The sequence below is a fragment of the Chelonia mydas genome, chromosome 14, assembly GCF_015237465.2.
Source record: "Chelonia mydas isolate rCheMyd1 chromosome 14, rCheMyd1.pri.v2, whole genome shotgun sequence".
Taxonomy (NCBI): Eukaryota; Metazoa; Chordata; order Testudines; family Cheloniidae; genus Chelonia; species Chelonia mydas.
This window is the reverse complement of record NC_051254.2, coordinates 1577748-1594657: the sequence shown is the minus strand read 5'-3', so window position 1 is coordinate 1594657 and position 16910 is coordinate 1577748. Positions and strand designations below refer to the sequence as shown.

Genomic DNA, 16910 nt, shown 5'->3' with positions numbered 1-16910 from the left:
ATTTTCATGCATGTTGTAAGGAGAGTGGTCACTTTGGATAGGCTTGTAGAATGTGGTGTTGGAGAGCTGCCTAGCAGCCTCTCGTTCATATTCCCACCTATTCATGATGACGACAGCACCTCCTTTGTCAGCCGTTTTGATTATGTCAGAGTTGTTTCTGAGGCTGTGGATAGTTACTGTAGTTTACTTTGTTTGTTAGTAGTAGTTTTACTAGTTAATGAGTTTTGGACGCCTCTGCACTTGGTTGGAGAGGCTTGTCAGCTCCCCAGTGCTGGAGCATGCCTCGGTCACTGGGCTTCAAGCCCTGCGTTTCCTGTGGCAAGTCGGTTCCTTTGAGCGACCTGCACTCAAGCTGTCTCAAGTGCTGAGGGGAAGCTCATCAGAAAAATCATTGCCAGATCTGCAGAGATCTCAGACCCCGCACCAGGAAAGACCAGCAGGTGAGGTTGGAAGTCCTTCTTATAGAGGCAGCCCTCAGACCAGTGCCGGAGCTGCTCTTGGACTTGGCACCAAGCACCTCAGCTTCAGTGCAGAGTGCTCCTCCTGCCAGTCGAGAGTCACGGCACCGATCCTCCTCCCCGGTGCCTAAGAAGCAGCACCATAAGCACCAGGAGAAGAGTTGTTCCCCAGTGCTGAAAGGAAGTAGGCAAGGGATCTGGATAGAGCGAGACTTGTGTCAGGCTGCTGTCCCTCTCCGGAACTGCAGCAGCCACCTCCGCCAACCTTGGTACCCCGCAAGCTCTGCTAACTCTGGTACGGAAAGTGCCATCCTCCAGCAGACACTATGCTGATCAGTTTGCAGTACCGTCAACCCCAGAGGCATTTGTGGCTGCTAGAGGCCTGCTCCCTCTCCCAGTCCCAGAGTCCCCAGATATTCGGGACTCTGCACCGCTGGTACCAATGAGTGGCAGAAAGCCATTCCCCTGCTTTCGTGCAGCACCATGGCCACCCTCTAGGGGAAAAACCCCTAGGGGAGCCTCGGCTCACATTTCTCCATGATGCCGTTTGCCAGCTCTGAGAGGGTCAGCACCGCCTTAGTCTCCTCACCGCAGCTCGTCTTCCTCATCAGAGTCTGAAGTGGGGTCCTACTCTCCCTGCCGTCACGCCCGCCCACACTACTCCCCATGCTATTACTACCGTGCTCTGGCCTCAGGCGTTTTGGTGCCCCTCAACGCTGGGCCTCCGGGACCAGGGGGATTGGCACCTGTGCAATGGCCTTTTTGGAACCTGTGAGGGTTCCAGGGCACTGTTTTGAGGCATTCATATTCTGTGGCCTCAGAAAGTAGGGCACCTCTGGTATCGCACTGCGAGATCCCCAACCCAGGCTCCAGTGCTGAGCCCGGTGCCAAACCTCAAGAGAAAGTCCCACAGGTCTCAGTCGAGACAGAGGAAGTGGTAGAGGGCCCTTAACCAACCTTAGCATCTTTTTCCTCTTCCCCAGATGAGGCAGTGTGTCCCCACTTCAAGATGACCAGAAGGCCTACCAGGACCTATTAAAGTGAGTGGCTTTGAACTTGGGTATCCAAGCTGAAATTGTAAAAGAGATGACACATGGGTTACTGGATATTTTGTCATCTGCGGGTCCCTGAAGAGTGGCTCTATCCTTTAATAAGGCGATCATGGACCTGATTAGAGTGCTCTGGAAGACCCCCACTTCCCTCCCTCCTACAGCCAAAAAGACAGAGCGCAAATACTTCGTAATAGCCAACTGGTATGAATTTCTGTTTTCACAGCCCCTCCAGGTCCCTAGTGGTGGCCACCAATGAGAAGGACCATCAAGGTCAAGCGGTCCCCACACCAAATGCAAAGTACCCTAAGAAGCTGGATTGTTTGACCGAAAAGCCTTCTCAGCAGGTGGACTACAACTCCATAAACCATCTGCTTCAAAGATAAAGTACAGCTGTGCCCGCATCCAAAATTCCTCCTGAAAGTGGTCTCACAATTGCACCGCAGCCAAGCAATTTTTCTACCTATATCCTACCCTAAACCGCATGCAAATAGGGAGGAGCTGTGTCTGTGCTCCTTAGATGTTAGACGGGTCCTGGCGTTTATATTCAAAGGGCCAAACCATTTTGCAGATCGACTCAGCTGTTCATAGCAACAGCTGAGAGAATGAAGAGGCTCCCCATCTCTGCCCAGAGGATTTAGTCTTGGCTTACCTCATGTATCCAGGCATGTTACAAACTTGCAGGAGTCCCTTCTGTGGCTAACCTGAATGTTCATTCCACAAGATCTCAGGCCTCTTCGGCTGCTTTCCTAGCTCAAGCCCCTATTCAAGATATCTGCATGGCAGCAATCTGGTCCTTGGCGCACATGTTCTCAACGCACTATGCCATTATCCAACAGGCCAGAGATGATGCCAACTTCAGCCGTGTAGTCTTGCAGTCAGCTTGTCCTTGAACTCTAAGCCCACTGTGCAACTGCTTGTGAGTCACCTACCTTGGAATGGACATGTGCAACACTTGAAGAAGAAAAACCGGTTAGTAACCTTTCTGTAACTGTTGTTCTTTGAGATGTATTGCACATGTCCATTCCAAGACCTTCTCTCTGTCCCCCCTTATTGGAGTCAGCTGGTAAAAAGAAACTGAAGGGGTGCGGAGTTGATGGGGCCCCTTATACTGGCGCTATGAGAGCATGGCGCAAAAGGGTGCTGGAGCCGACCTGATGGATACCACTAATGGAAAAATTTCCAGGAACCAGGAGCTACTTCACTTTAATCTCTCTCACAAGAGCTTTCTGTGATGGTTCTCAGGGTACCCAGGACTGAGAGTCACGTTGTTCTCCCCTGCCTCCAGCATGAGAGAGTCTTGCTTGTGCATAGCTGGGTGTCAGCTCTCCATCCCCACCAGTCTGTCAGCCATTCAAATATTCTCCTCAGGGTTATGCCAGCCCTTTGTTTGCCCAGCTGTTCGACAGTAGGTCCACCCTAGTTCCAAAGTCCCTTTTGAAGCATTTCCTGTGAGATCAAGCCCCTGACACTGTTACAAGGAACAGCACACACCAGCTTAGAATCATAGGACTTCTATCCCCTGCACTCAAGGCAGGACTAAGTATTATCTAGAGCATCCCTGACAGTGTTTCTCTAACCTGCTCTTAAAAATCCCCAATGACAGAGATTCCACAATCTCCCTGGGCAGCTCAGGATCTGCACTTTGCTTAATATCACAGCACTTAGATATATTTATAATGAAAACAAGAATACGTTTATTATCAAATATTCAAGTGATAGTGAGTAAGGATATTGGAAACAAATGGTTACATGTAAAACAAAGTAATAACACGCTTTTCTGGAGATTAAACTTAACTAACAGGTTAACCCCCTGTCTAAAGAAGTATTATCTCGCCCAAAGTCTTCTGCGGTGTTTTCAGCCAAGACTGGTTTTGATCCTCTTTTCATGAATGCAAACACGCTGTCTGTTTACTTCCTAGGTGCAGCGTGAGGGGTGTTGTCTTTGCCATCCAGCTATACCCCCAAAGTTCATTGTCCTTGCTCACAGACAGGGTAGTCACCAGTGGCTTGTTTTTCCTGTGTGCTGCTGATTTCACATCCCTTCATTAACAATTGACTATGTATATAAATGGGTATTCATTGTGTTAGTTTACAACGCTTAATGTACATCCTGACGCAGAGTGAGGTGAATAAACCTCTCTTGTCTCACAGAAAAACTGTTAGTCTCCTCTGCTGGTGACTAACACCTTGATACAGAATCTAAGGACACATTTCCAGCATATCTCCATAACTCCTTACATAGCGTCAGTACATGCATATCATAATGATGTCAATAGCCAGTTTGAGACCAGCTTTCGTTTGAGATCTCACATGACCTCCTTTGGTGAACCAGAGTCAGGATATACCTGTACCTCTCTGTATCCCCTTGTCAATTGGCATTAAGAGGTTTGTGGATCATACCTTCCCTCAAATATTTAGAAAAGCTTGACTTTCACAAGTCCATCGGTCCAGATCTAATGCATCCAAGGGTGCTGAGGGAGTTGGCTGATATGATTGCAGAGCCATTGGCCATTATCTTTGAAAATTCGAGGCGATCGGGGGAGGTCCCAGATGATTGGAAAAAGGCAAATATACTACCCATATTTAAAGAAGGGAACAAAGAGAAGCCGGGGAACTACAGACCAGTCCGCCTCACTTCAGTCCCTGGCACAATCATGGAGCAGGTCCTCAAGGAATCCATTTTGAAGCACTTGGAGAAGAAGAAGGTGATCAGGAACAGTCAACATGGATTCATGAAGGGCAAGTCATGCCTGACCAACCGGATTGCCTTCTATGATGAGATAACTGGCTCTGTGAATATGGGGAAAGCGGTGGATGTGATATATCTTGACTTTAGCAAAGCTTCTGAGACGGTCTCCCACAGTATTCTTGCCAGCTAGTTTAAAAAGTATGGATTGGATGAATGGACTATAAAAATGGATAGAAAGCTGGCTAGATTGTCAGGGTCAACAGGTAGTGATCAACGGCTCAGTGTCTAGTTGGCAGCCCGTATCAAGCGGAGTGACTCAAGGGTCAGTCCTGGGGCCAGTTTTGTTCAACATCTTTATCAATGATCTGGATGATGGGATTAATTGCACCCTCAGCAAGTTCGCTTATGACACTAAACCGGGGGGAGAGGTAGATAGGCTGGAGGGTGGGGATAGGGTCCAGAGTGACCTAGACAAATTGGGGGATTGGGCTAAAAGAAATCTGATGAGGTTCAACAAGGACAAGTGCAGAGTCCTGCGTTTAGGAAGGAAGAATCCCATGCACCGCTACAGGCTGGGGACTGACAAGCTAAGCAGCAGTTCTGCAGAAAAGGACCTGGGGATTACAGTGGATGAGAAGCTGGATATGAGTCTGCAGTGTGCCCTCGTTGCCAAGAAGGCCAATGGCATATTGGGCTGTATTAGTCGGAGCATTGCCAGCAGATCGAGGGAAGGGATTATTCCCCTCTATTCGGCACTGGTGAGGCCACACCTGGAGTATTGCGTCCAGTTTTGGTCCCCCCCACTACAGAAGGGATGTGCATAAATTGGAGAGAGTCCAGCAGAGGGCAATGAAAACAATTAGGGGGCTGGGGCACATGACTTACAAGGAGAACCTGAGGGAAATGGGGTTATTTAGTCTGCAGAAGAGAAGAGTGAGGGGGGATTTGACAGCACCCTTCAATTACCTGAAGGGGGGTTTTAAAGAGGATAGAGCCACGCTGTTCTCAGTGGTGGCAGATGACAGAACAAGAAGCAGTGGTCTCAAATTGCGGTGGGATGATACTAAACTAAACTGGGAGGAGTGGTAGATACGCTGGAGGGGAGGGATAGGATACAGAAGGACCTAGACAAATTGGAGGATTGGGCCAAAAGAAATCTGATGAGGTTCAATAAGGATAAGTGCAGGGTCCTGCACTTAGGATGGAAGAATCCAATGCACCGCTACAGACTAGGGACCGAATGGCTAGGCAGCAGTTCTGCGGAAAAGGACCTAGGGGTGACAGTGGACGAGAAGCTGGATATGAGTCAGCAGTGTGCCCTTGTTGCCAAGAAGGCCAATGGCATTTTGGGATGTATAAGTAGGGGCATAGCGAGCAGATCGAGGGACGTGATCGTTCCCCTCTATTCGACACTGGTGAGGCCTCATCTGGAGTACTGTGTCCAGTTTTGGGCCCCACACTACAAGAAGGATGTGGATAAATTGGAGAGAGTCCAGCGAAGGGCAACAAAAATGATTAGGGGTCTAGAGCACATGACTTATGAGGAGAGGCTGAGGGAGCTGGGATTGTTTAGTCTGCAGAAGAGAAGAATGAGGGGGGATTTGATAGCTGCTTTCAACTACCTGAAAGGGGGTTCCAAAGAGGATGGCTCTAGACTGTTCTCAATGGTAGCAGATGACAGAACGAGGAGTAATGGTCTCAAGTTGCAATGGGGGAGGTTTAGGTTGGATATTAGGAAAAACTTTTTCACTAAGAGGGTGGTGAAACACTGGAATGCGTTACCTAGGGAGGTGGTAGAATCTCCTTCCTTAGAGGTTTTTAAGGTCAGGCTTGACAAAGCCCTGGCTGGGATGATTTAACTGGGAATTGGTCCTGCTTCGAGCAGGGGGTTGGACTAGATGACCTTCTGGGGTCCCTTCCAACCCTGATATTCTATGATTCTATGATTCTATGGGGGAGGTCTCGGTTGGATATTAGGAAACACAATTTCACTAGGAGGGTGGTGAAGCACTGGAATGGGTTACGTAGGGAGGTGGTGGAATCTCCATCCTCAGAGGTTTTTAAGGCCCGGCTTGACAAAGCCTTGGCTGGAATGATTTAGTTGGTGTTGGTCCTGCTTTGAGCGGGGGGTTTAACTAGATGACCTCCTGAGGTCTCTTCCAACCCTAATCTTCTATGATTCTATTCCTGAGGGTGGTGCTCTAAGCAGCAGCACCTAGCTGCCAATGCCAGTGGGCTGATTTGCTGGGGAGGTGCAGGGAATGCATCACTAATGGTTCTGTACATCTTGCCTGGATAATTGGGATGGCAGATGAGTGCCCTGGGAATTGAGGTTCTCCTCTGGGTGGTAGGAGGTTTGTATTTGCCTGGCTGTAGAAACGAGGGAGGGAAGAGAACTTAGGGGGAAAGGAAAAACGTGCAAAGCTAGAAGCTGCAGCTGTCTCTGGTTTGGACTCAGCAGCCCTTGCTAGCTTTGTACAGTGTTTACCTTGACCATGTTGGCTTGTTGCCTTATTTGTTCTCCTCTAATTGAGAAAATGCGCTGTAGGCAGTGAAGCTAGGCCAGCATTGACTTTATTAGAGGAAAGCATCAATAAAACACTGCATGTTAGGAGGCTGACTCTAACACTGTCAGACTACTGGAGTTTTGAAGTTGCACTTTATTCATGATGTTTTGATTTCTCTTGCTCTGGGGACTTCGACTTTGATAGGTTGTGATGCAGTACCAGAACAACATAATATACAAGAGCAGCTTGCTTCCAAACCAGACGTTTGCCACAAGAGCCCGATATTTTCTCCAGATGTTTCTTTTGTTTTTTTGTTTTTTTTTTAAAGTAAAATTGGTGGAGTAAAGAAACCCTAAGCCTCATACAGTTCAGTCAACCAGAATTAGCAACCAGAAAGTTAATTTTACTGGTGGCCGGTAGACTGTTGATGTTAATGTTTTAAAATCAAATTTACACAAGTTAAGAGGGAAGGTGCTGTACATCTGGGGTCGGGCTTGGATTACGGGGGATTGCAAGTATCGGTTCCAAGGTTCCCGAGGTACATACATATCACATAACCAGCATAGATCCAGATTGGGGTGTGGGAGTTTTTAAAGCGTCAGTGGATAAGTAGGCTCAGGTACGCCACCCATGGAATGTATGAAGAGTCCAAGTCAGTAGCTGTGTAGAGAATAAGTATGTGGGTGGGGTGCATCCCTCAGTTCGTCGGGGAAGGAAGTGGGTTATTTAGTTTATATTACAGTAATGCTGGGTTCACTGTGTCTCTTGGTTGCTTAGACTGCAGCAATGCTGGTAGGAGTTGCTTTTACTCCAAGAGTTTGACTTTCCACTCTTGTTCATTATGCTGCTGACTGTCTGTTACCTAGTTTCTCTATTGCTAGTGAGTTTGTTCTTGTGTTGCTCTTGTTAGTGAATTTTAGTTGTGATGCTGTTTCTACACAGTGCGTTACTGCGCAGCAAGCCAGGCTGTGAATCTGCAGCACACCAGCTGGCCACGCAGTAACTCACCGTGTGAACGCCGCTACAGTGCAGTGAAAGTTGCTTAGTGCAGCTGTAGTAGTGTCAACATTGCGAGACTTTTACTGCCTTGTAGTGGTGTTCACACAGCAAATTACTGCATGGGAAGCTGGTGTGCTGCAGTTCACAGCCTGGCTTGCTGTGCAGGAACTCGTCGCATAGACAAGCTCTTGTGCTATGTCTGCTCTAGCACTTCTGTCAGTCCGGGGGCTGAAAAAACATGCCCCTGGCCGACCGACGTTTCACTGACAGAAGCGCGGGTGTGGCCAGTACTGTGTCCGCGGGAGGCCCTCTCCTGCCGACATAGCTACCGCCGCTCGTTGGGGTGGTTTATTGATGCCAATGGGGGAGCTCTCTCCTGCGGCACAGAGCGGGTCCACAGGAGCCCTTCCAGTGACACAGCTGCAGCGGTGCAGCTCCGCCGCTGTAAGGTCCGCAGTGTAGCCATAGCCTTAGTGTCGGGATTCAGGTGATGCTGCTCCTTAGATAGTCCTAGCCTGTGCTCGCTTGCTTTCCACTCTTTATTTCTGGTTGAAATGTGCATGAATGAAGTATTGTATTGAGTCTTTTCTGCTCTCCCTAACTCCTTCCCGCTGCGGAAATCCTCTGTTATTCCCATTGCTGGTGCTGTAGTTCTTGCACTCTCTGCTGTTCGCTTACCATTAACATTTTATTGGGCAGTGTTGAGGCTGTTCTGTTCTTTAGCTATGGCTGTTGGTTCCAGTGCAGCTATTTTGTGATCTGTTCAGGTTACTGATTATTCAGTTCTCCTTGCACCTTGTGAATTTCACAGGCATGAAATCCATTAGAAATTGTAGATACAGACTCCTCAGCATACCTGTTTAGTCCCTGTTGTCAGTATACAGACAATCTGTCTGTCCCTTCAGTTTGTTTTCTTTGGGGCATGTTATCAAAGAAGTGGAGATTCATGTACAGAAAATATATTCTGTTAACACATTTTTCATGTGCCATTGTCCCGTATCCATTGAGAGTTCATTGTCTCAGCACTAACCATAATCCATTTATCTGCTGTTCATGTGGATGCCATAGGAGCGTCTCTTGGAGCGCCATTGGACTTAAGTGTGAATTAAATGTACCATTACAATAAAGTGTTATCACAGCCATTTAATGAGTTTGATTCTTTAACCGTTTCGTTTTGCTGTGTTTGATGCCCAGGCCCCTTCCTATTTCTTTTGGTTTTAGCATAAAGAGGCTGTTGTGTTACTTAACCGTAAAGGGTGTGTTATCCTGCTCCTCCCCTTAGGGTGCTTTTTTGTAGGTTGTACCTGAGTTGAAAGAAATCAGAAAAAAGGGAGAGAACGAGAATGAAGAAGAGCAGGCTTGCAAAAAGTGTAAGAAGAGAGGCTCACCCTGACAAGGTGATATTGGTTTTTCTTTCAACATTTTTTGGTAATTTTGTGTTTCCATTTCCAGTGAAGTTGGTGAATTTCAGCTTTCCTGAAAGCAAAGCTCTAGAAATACTGGCCAAAGCTGTCATTGTGCAAACTCCTCACACATCCGGCTCTGCTAATGCCCCAAGTCATGAGCTACAGCCCTACAGCCCCACTTGCTCCATCAGTCTTGGACCTCTCCAGGACACAGGCTGGGAATTGTGCTGAATTGTGCAGTGGCAGGGCTATGGGCAAACATCCAGAAAACAGGCAGCTGAGAAAACTGCAATACTGTTCGGTGTTTCTCCTGTGACGCAGAGTGCTGCCAGCCAAACTTTGGCAGCAATGAGCTTAAGATTAGCCCGTGCTCAGAAGGGGCTCTCTTCTCTGAGCCTTCTGAGCAATGAATGCTGGGAAGCTCCTGTATTTGAGTTGCTTTGCGACATGCAGAATGGCTGCGGGCACAGAGGGCTACTGGCTCCAAATCTCCCCATCCTCCTATCAGCTGATCTAGGCTTAATGGAAGCAGCTCATGGAAGTGGGTCCATTCTATCCAACTTGTAGTAGTAATGGATTGGTTGGTACAATGCCCCCATAAACCTCAAAGATACCTGAAAGGCTGGGTTCTTCTTTGAGTGCTTGCTTGTGTCTGTTCCACGCTAAGTGTGTGTGCGCCACATGCACCGTGGTTTTCTCCTCAGTGGTATCCGCTGAGCTGGCTCTGGCACCCCCTGGTGCTGCGCGCTCATGCGCCGGCATAAGGAGCCCAGCCAGCCCTGCACCCTTCAGTTCCTTCTTACCGCCTGTAATGGTTGCTGGAACAGCTTCTCTTGCTTTGGCAAGGCGATTCTCAGTGGTTGTTGCTATTTTTCCTCCATCCCTCTTTTCTTTTTCCGAAGAGTTGTTGTCTTCAGTTTATCTTCTTAGTAGTCAGTGTAAATAGTTAGACTCTCTCATCTGTCTAGCGGGGCGTTCTCTGTTCCTGGAGCTGGGCATGCTCCAGGTTTCAAACCCTGTGCATCCTGTGGCAAGCCCATGCTAGTGAGTGACCCACACTCCAGCTGTCTGAAGTGTCTGGAAGAGACTCGCCTACGAGAGCGTTGCCAGATCTGCCGCCAGTTCAAGCCTCGTACGAAGGAGGACAGGGAGGCTAGGTTAAAGTCCATCCTAACGGAAGCTGCACTCAGACCAATGTTGGCGACAAGCTGGTTGGACTCCGTACTGAGTACCTCGGCGTTGGTACGGAGCGCTTCTCCTGTGGCACGGGACTCTCGACACCTCTCCCCTTCACGGTGCTGAGAAAGAAGCACAAAAAGCAGCAGTCTGAGAGGGGACGCTCGCCAACCTGAGGGAGTGCAGCAGGGTGTGACCTGTGTCGGTCCACTCCCCGACCCCACTCTGCAGGTTGCACCATTGACTCCTCCCTGCTTGCATGTGCTGTTGAGTGGTGCAGGATCAACTGCAGCAGCAGGGGGACATTGCGGTGCCGTTAACCCCAGAGGCCCTTGTTGCAGCCAGGGACTTACTGGCAGTCTTGGCACCACCGGCACCAGTGGTAAAGACAAGCGGAAGGGACCGTGTTGCCCCAAGCTCCTGTTCAGTACCGGGTCCTCTGGTACTGTCCAGAGGGAAACTGACCCTGCTGAGGTTGGCTAAGGTTTCCCTGCTGCGTCACCATTTCCTGGACCCTCAGCACCAGCCTGTGGAATTGATGGGTACTGCTCCTTCATGGTCCCCGCAGGCTGCCTGGTCATCAGTCTGAGGTGGAGTCATGCATCCAGCTGAGGGGCCAGTACCAGTACCCTGTCAGCCCTACGTTCCGGTGGATCCTGGGGCGGGTGTCTTTCGGAGTGCCCCTCTGGGTGCATGGCCCGGTGGAAGGTGGCTAAGTAAATGAAATCAAGAAGGGTTCTGGTTATTGAAGGGGGTCTCTGCGTTCTGGGGACTTTCTGCTTTTCTGAATGTTCTTCTACACTTCCCAGCTTGGACTGGGATTCCACAATGTAGTGTGAACTCCCAAAGCTGCGATCGCTGACAGCCCCATGCTGAGGTGTGGGGATGGAGGAGCAGCCTACCTCGAAGAGGCTGTTCTGCTATCAACCTTCTTTGTGTTTTGATGGCAGTAAATACACAGTAGGCAGCTCACATTGGAGCCAGGCGGCTGTATTATTTGCAGAGGGGCTTGGGGAGTCTCTGGGGAGAGCCAGGCCAACTTGCATATTAAAAGAGAAATTGCAATTAACAATAAAAAAAATTAACATTTTTATAGAAGCCTTAATAAACAAAGAAGCAGAGAAATCTGCATATGCGTTTGTGAGATATAAAAGTGACTAAATCAAGATGAAACAGTATGAAATCTCGACATTCCTTCCTTTCCAGTTAGATAGATAAACATAATATGGCAGAAAGAGAGAAAAACAAAGGAAAGAAGTGAAAGAAATGGAGTCATGAGGCTTCCCATCTACTAAGAGCTCCACTGTCCCCATTGCTTGTTTCCCTTTGAATTCAGGAAGGCTTCCCTTGCTTTCCCCTGGGAGCTGTGCTGAGCGGGATTTTAAAAGAGACATTGGAAATGTACCAGGAAGCTGAGAAAGGAAGAAAAGCCAGAGCATGGACTTTAACCCAGAAAGTGAATGGGAGCTAGACACAGTGTGTCCTGTAGGGCAAAGGTTCAATATTTCCATATGTCCTTAGAAACTCAGAGCCTCCCAGTTATGAACCATGGAAAGATATTGAATGTACAGTCAGCAAAGGAGCTGATGAGATGGAGCAATGGGTTAGGAAAAAGCAGATGGATTGACCACCAGCTCTGTTGGTATATTAGATGTCAGTCCAAAGATATAATAGATAGTGCAAAACACAGATCCGTCAGAGAAGCCTGCCACATCCATCATAAAGATATGAAAGGCTGGTTGACGTAGCAATGGTGCTTGTAAAGGCAGAGATGGTTACATCAGTGCTGCCTATTGGAGAAGCTAATGATTTTAATACATTTTTAGTGCCACAGGTGCACATGACACTTTATAGTTAAAAAAAATATAGATAAAACAGCAAACAAGGTCCCTTCCCCAGCAGTCTAAATGCACAAACAGGTGCAGTATAGTTAACACAAAGATGGCTGTACTGGTGGTGCCTGTATGGGAAGGAGTAGAGATGACTCTAGGGAGAGACTGTGGCCTAACGGTGAAATATTTAATAATGGACTTGTCAATCTAGCAGAGAAAGGTACAAAAGGATACAGTGGCTGAAAGTCGATATTTGACAAATTCTGGCTGGAAATAAGACATACATTTTCAACAGTGAGAGCAGTGAACCAAGTATCATGGTGAATTCTCCATCACTGGCCATTTTTAAATCAAGATTGGATGTTTTGTAAAAGAACTGCTGTAGGAATTGTTTTGGGGAAGTTTTGTGCCCTGTGCTATGCAGGAGGTCTGACTAGATGATCACAGTGGTCCCTTCTGGCCTTGGAATCTATGAATAAATCGATGAAAAAGTGCAGAGTGGAGAATTAGAAGGCTGTGCTGCTGTTTGGTGGCTTGAATAAGTCTTTAGGCCAAAATGTTCAAACTTGGGCTACGTTTAGCTGCATAAATCTGTATTTAGGCACTTAAATACTGAGTTTCCAAATGTTGGCTTCAATCAGATGAAGTGAGCTGTAGCTCACGGAAGCTTATGCTCAAATAAATTTGTTAGTCTCTAAGGTGCCACAAGTCCTCCTCTTCTATGTGTCCTGAGTTTTTCCTGTCTGTGAAATAGGGATATTTGCCTATCACCCAAGGGTGTGATGTTCATAGATTCCAAGGCCAGAAAGGACCGTCGTGATCATCTAGTCTAACGTCCTGTATACCATAGGCTTAGAGTAGATCTTTTGGAAAAACATCCAATCTTGATTTTAAAATTGTCGGTGATGGAGAATCCACCATGATCCTTGATAAGTTGTTCCAATGGCTAATTGCTCTCACTATTAAAAATGTATGCCTTATTTCCAGTGTAAATTTGTCTAGCTTCAACTTCCAGCTATTTGAGTGTGTTTTGTAGCTTTTTCTGCTAGATTGAAGAGTCCATTATTAAATATTTGTTGCCCGTGTAGGTACTTACTGACTGTAATCAAGTCACCCTGTATCTTCTCTTTTTTAAGCTAAATAGGTTGAGCTCCTATAAGGCATGTTTTATAATCCTTTAATCATTCTTGCAGCTCTTCTGTGAACCATCCCAAATTTATCAACATCTTTCTTGAATTGCGGGAACCAGAACTAGACACAGTATTCCAGGAGCGGTCAAACCAGTGCTAAGTACAGAGGTAAAACAACCTCTCTGCTCCTACTTCAGATTCCTCTTTATGCGTCCCAGGACTTCATTAGCTCTTTTGGCCACAGTGAGAGTTTGGGAGCTCATGTTCAGCTGATTATCCATCATAGAATAGAATCATAGAATATCGGGGTTGGAAGGGACCTCAGGAGGTCATCTAGTCCAACCCCCTGCTCAAAGCAGGACCAATCCCCAATTAAAACATCCCAACCAGGGCTTTGTCAATCGTCATCCCCAAATCTTGGAGTCCCCCAACCTGTAAGTATGGCTTATATTCTTTGTTACTAGATGTATACATTTTACATTTAGCCATATTAAAATGCAAATTGTTTGCTTGCTCCCAGTTTACCGAGCAATCTAGATCACTCTGAATCAGTGATCTGTTCTCTTCATTATTCACCACTTGCCCAATTTTTGTGTCATCTGTAAACTTTATCAATAATGATTTTGTTTTCTTCCAAGTCATCGATAAAAATGTTTAATAGAGTAGGGCTAAGAACCAATTCCTATGGGACCCCACTGGAAACAGACTTGCTTGGTGATGATTCCCTGCTTACAGTTACATTTTGAGATGTATCAGCTGGCCAGTTTTTTATCCATTTAATGTGTGGCATATTAATGTTATATTGTTCTAGTTTTTTCATTAAAATGTTGTGTGGCACCAAGTCAAATGCCTTACAGAAGTCGAAGTATATTACATCGATACTGTTACCTTTATTAACCATACTAGTCATCTTGTCAAAAAAAGTGTAATGTTTGTAAAGTGCTTCAGGATCCTCTGACTCAGGCCTGGTCTCCAGTAAGGAGATAAATCAGTCTAAGAGTATGTCTTCACTACCCGCCAGATCAGCGGGCAGCAATCCATCCAGCGGGGATCAATTTATCACGTCTAGTCTATAAATCAATCCCCGAGCACTCTCCCGTCGACTCCTGTACTCCAGCGCCGCGAGAGGCACAGGCAGAGTCGATGGGGGAGCGGCAGCAGTTGACTCACTGTGGTGAAGACACCGCGGTAAGTCGATCTAAGTACGTCGACGTTCAGCTACGTAGCTGAAGTTGCGTAACTTAGATCGATTTCCCCACCCCCCCACCCCAGTGTAGACCAGGACTCAGTTACGCTACTTAAGCTGACAAAGCTTAGATCGACTTAGAGTGGTATCTGTGCTGGGCTGTGTCTACAGGAGACGCTCTCCTGTCGACACAGTTTCTGTCTTGCAGGGAGGTGGAGTACTGAAGTCGACAGGAGAGCACTCTGCCATTGATTTCTCGTGTCTTCACCAGATCTGCTAAATCGGCACCGCTGCATCAATTTAGCCAGTAGTGAAGACAAGCCCTATGAGATATAGAAGTACAAAGCATCATTATTCTTTCCACTGTGTCAGTGGTGCCTGTTGGTGAAGGGTCGTTTCTGCCAGCACAATATGTTTATCGCGTGGATGGTCAGAGAGATGTTCTCAAAATCTAAGGGATACAGAAGCCTCTATAAAAAGAAAAGGAGTACTTGTGGCACCTTAGAGACTAATGTGAGCTACAGCTCACGAAAGCTTATGCTCAAATAAATTGGTTAGTCTCTAAGGTGCCACAAGTCCTCCTGTTCTTTTTGCGAATACAGACTAACACGGCTGTTACTCTGAAAGAAGCCTCTGTGTTAGACAGAAAGGCTTATTGGCTATATAGTTGGATGAGACGTATTGATCAAAGATCTAGAATACTGTATTGTCAGATGAGTGGCCACGTAGCCCACTGACTGTGTGGCTAGGGGAAGAGATGACTGAGTAGTAGCTTGTTGAGCAAAGAAGCAGAAAGAGAGAGATGACCTACAATGCAGGTGTGTTGATGACGAGATGAACAGCTGGAGAGATTTACGCATCAGGCAGACACAGCCATGCGCATTGATAGATTGGGCTAGTCTGGAGCTGCACTCTTGCTCTCCACCGCATGTAACAGAAATCCATTTTGCCATGCAGATGGGCCCTGTGGTATTTCAAATCCAGGTATTTCAGGGCTCCACCCACAGCCAGCTTGAAACAATACACAAATTGACTGCCACCCATGGTTCCTGACCATACACACATAGGTTTATAATCCTACCTTAGCTTTATCACACCCAGTTTAAAACACCAATTGCTGTTTCTCCTTCTTTCCAAAAGAGTTTACCAAAAAAGAACAAATAAAAATCAATTAATTTGATTCTAAGCAAGTTTTCTCAATTAAAATGTGTGATTATATTTTAAAGCTTGCCCTGTGGAGTTTTTGGTGGTTCTCTTGTATAATCTCACTGCTTCTAAACTGCTGACACCAATAACCCTGTAAATTGGCAGATGGTGGAGGGAAATCTACTGGCTTCTTACTTTTGTTTTTATGGTTTGATTTGATGATAGAGTTTTTGGGTCAAAACCAGGAATTCCTTAATTGGCAAGAGAGAGAATTTGCCCCAATTCAGCGTTTGTGTAAAACTGAATTGCACATGAGCTGGTGTCTGAGAGATATTGTATATGTGGTCATGTATGGGCATGTGTGAGTGGTGGCTTTTCAGCTGTTTGTGGATACAGACATATCTCCATGTAGTTGTGTGTATGAGATTGTCCCTTAGTGGTGTGTGAGTGTATTTCAGGGTCTGGCTGTTCAATGGGGGCACTGTGTGGCTAAGGAGCGGGAGGTTGTCTGTGTAGGGTGAGGGATAGGTGCAAGTAGCATGACCAATGCCCTGCAGAATAGAATATTGATGGGACGGCATACAGTCATTAAGTCTTGGCATGGGTCGGTTCTTTAGAAAATGGCTGTTCTGTAGGAGGTGGATGGGGTTGGAGATCCCAGCAGAGCAGGCTTTAGCTGGGCAGCATGGTGGGAGTTCGGGGGCTCCCACGATGGGGATGCTCAGAAGGTGACGTAGGCTGCTGCTGGATGGGCTAATTATACTGTGCTCTGGATTTTGCTGATTCTTACTCAAGTGGAGGGATTCTGCTCCCTTACTCTTGGCGGATTCAAATAAGTTTCTCTCATCAACTCCTCCTGGCCTTTTCTGTGTAACCCCCTTTCATCAACTTTGATTCAGGAGTGAGACCAAAACAACACTGTGACTGGCCTAAGTGTCCTGACAGAGAGGGAGTTCATTACTCACCATGAGCCATCCATTATATTGTGAGATGGTGATCAATGGGCTTGGGTCTCCTTGTGTTGTCTTTGCACCTGGGCAAAGGGAACGTAAGAGACTGCCAAATGCGAATGGAATTGGAAGTCCATGCCCTCGGAAGGCATGTGGTAGGAGACTACCAGGCCGAGGAACCTATAAACTGCTGGACATATTCAGCTGTGAATTCACAGCAATATGAGAGTATGGGGTAATCTGCGATCAATCATGCTAGCTGTGTTATAGCTTGTATACATTACTCCATTTGAAAGGACATTCCCCCCAGTCTTAAGCCAGCACTGACTAAGCACCAGCTACTACTATTTAGTTCAGAAAATAATCCCTTGTAACTCTG

The 16910-nt window shown here is 46.9% G+C and overlaps 1 protein-coding gene across 9 annotated transcripts in view; it reads left to right on the top strand.

The window, feature by feature from the left end:
• The window catches only part of RBFOX3 (RNA binding fox-1 homolog 3), a 352823-nt gene that overhangs the window by 177575 nt on the left and 158338 nt on the right, over window positions 1–16910 (top strand). The window contains exon 1 of one of the 9 annotated variants that reach the window (XM_043527728.1): window positions 1468–1498. The exons of 7 other annotated variants lie outside the window; for them this stretch is intronic. The gene's annotated coding sequence lies outside the window, so the exon portion shown is untranslated. Of the gene's footprint in view, window positions 1–1467; window positions 1499–1835; window positions 1855–16910 lie in introns of those variants that run through there. One more of the 9 variants, XM_043527729.1, reaches the window with a different exon arrangement.